At 51.4% G+C, this 2,393-nt stretch overlaps 1 pseudogene; it reads left to right on the forward strand.

Annotated features, from left to right (window-relative positions):
- Nucleotides 1-1,074: 1,074 nt before the first annotated feature.
- On the forward strand, nucleotides 1,075-1,774 carry LOC129043531 (uncharacterized; annotated as a pseudogene).
- The last annotated feature ends 619 nt before the right edge of the window (nucleotides 1,775-2,393 follow it).

Below are 2,393 nucleotides of genomic sequence, written 5' to 3' on the forward strand. Positions count from 1 at the left end.
CAGACACCAGCACAGGTGCCGGCTTCATGTGAAGCTGCGGCTGGACCAGAGGTACTGCGCATGGCTTCTGTTGTGGGCACCTGTACCTGGACGAGGAGAACACAGTGGTGCCCAGAAGCTTGGACATGCCAGGAACCACAGATCCCCCAAAGAGGGTGTGATAGACCTGGCTTGGGGAGCCCCTAGGTCTGGGCTCTCAAAGGGCCACAGCTCTTCTCTCCTTCTTGTCACGTACAACTTGATGAGTGGGGTGGGTGGGTGTGTTTCAGCCTCATTTGTGATATAGCTGTTTTTCTGCGTCCCAAGTTCTTGTTCTGCATCCAGGAAGAATGAGGTACATGGACAACTGGAAGGTTGTCCATGTTGAAAGGAGTTGAAAGGAGCAAGTTGAAAGGAGTTTCATTGAGTGACAGAATGTTTTCAGGAGACCTGAAGTGGGGTAGCTCCTTTCCACAGGCAGGTCATCCTGTCAAGTCTGCAGCTCTCAGTGGAGAGGAGACCCAGAGTGGGTAGCTCCTATTTGTAGGCAGGTCATTCCATCATCTCTGCAGCTCTCAGCACAGAGGAGACCCAGAGTGGGTAGCTCCTATCCACAGGCAGGTTGTTCCAATATCTCTACAGCCCTCAGCAGAGAAGAGACCTAGAATGGGTAGCTCCTATTTGCAGGCAGGTTATCCCAATGTCTTTACAGCCCTCAGTGGAGAGGAGACCCAGAGTGGATAGCTGCTATCTGCAGGCAGGTTGTCTGGTGGTCGGCCTGAGTCTGGCTGAATCCACAATTTTTATGGGCTTCAGAGGGGAGGAAATTGCCTGGTGATTGGTCCATGGGTGGGCCCAGAAAAAGCACTGTAAGTTCTCATTCCAGTCTGCAGAACTGGCAGCCTGGCCCCAAGGCTTCAGGCTATCCCTGACTTGAAAGTGGGGCTTCACCAGGGACTCATCCCTTTCCACCCAGGAGCCTGTCTGCCTCCTGCCACCAGTTATATGTCATCCATGGTGCCCAGGCTGTTCATGCTGAGGGGCGTCTGCAGGTCAGCACCAAACTCCCCTCAGCTTCCCCTCGGCCTTTCTCCCATGTTTGTTGGTGCCCAAAGCTTGGAGGGGGCTGAGGTGGCAGGAGGTTGGTGTATCAGCACCACCCCAAGTGCATTCACACCCGGCTGGGTCATGACAGCACCCAGGCTCGGCCACAACTTTGCTGCGAGATTGGAGCAGGGAGAGGCCATGCGGTGGGAGCAGGCACTTCTGAGCGTGTGGGGGCAAGAGGGGCTTCCCAGGCCCCCAAGAAAGTAGGGATGCTTGGGTCTGCAGCTGCAGCCAGGTGGCTGCTGCTGTGCCTGGGAGGGTGGGGCTCCAGCCCCTCCATCTCAGAAAGGGGTGGGGCTCCCACTGGCTCTGTGGAGCATGCAGCCTTGACTGCACCTCCCCCGCTGCAGCCGTTGTCACACAGCAGCCACTCCAGATGGGCCACTGCTGCCATCAGTACCACAAACTGGGTGGCTTAAGCAACAGAAGTTCATTGTCTTATGGTCTGGAGGCTACAAGTCCCAAATCGCTTGTCTGCAGAGTGGGTTTCCTCCAGGGCTGTGAAGAAGAGTGTTCATGCCTCCTCCCTAGCTTCCAGTGGTTTGCTGGCAGTCTTTGGTGTTACTTAGTTTGTGTATGCATTAACCCAATTAATGCCTTCATCTTCACGTGGCTTTCTGTCTGTCTTCTTCATGTGGTCTTCTCTCTGTGCATGTCTATCTCTGGGCCCAAATTCCCCTTCTTATAAGGACACCAGTCATATCAAATTAGAACCCAACCTAATGACCTCCTTTTTACTTGATTACCTCTGTAAATATCCTATTATTATTATTTTTTATTTGAGGCAGAGTATTGCTCTCGTTGCCCAGGCTGAAGTGCAGTGGCGCAGTCTTGGCTCACTGCAAACTCTGCCTCGTGGGCTCAAGCGATTCCCCTCCTTAGCCTCCCTAGTAGCTGGGACTACAGGCACCTGCCACCGTGCCTGGCTAATTTTTTATTTTTAGTAGAGACAAGGTTTTACCATGTTGGCCAGGGTGGTCTCGAACTCGTGACCTCAGGTGATCCACCCGCCTCCGCCTCCCAGAGTGTTGAGATTATAGGTGTGAGCCACCACGCCTGGCCAAATATCCTATTTTTAATTAAGGTCACATTCTGAGGTACTGGGTGTTAGGACTCTAATATATATATTTTTCTGGGGACACAATTCAACCATACAAGTTATCATCCATTGTATTTTTACCATAAAATATGAGGATTTAGTTCTTATACTTCTTACATCTTCCTTCCATTCACTTTCACTTTTCCCACCTTCTGAGAATAATTTTTTTGTTATGTCAAGATTCAGTATTTACCTTATTATGACTGTA

Source organism: Pongo pygmaeus, chromosome 13 (genome assembly GCF_028885625.2).
Source record: "Pongo pygmaeus isolate AG05252 chromosome 13, NHGRI_mPonPyg2-v2.0_pri, whole genome shotgun sequence".
NCBI classification, from domain to species: domain Eukaryota; kingdom Metazoa; phylum Chordata; class Mammalia; order Primates; family Hominidae; genus Pongo; species Pongo pygmaeus.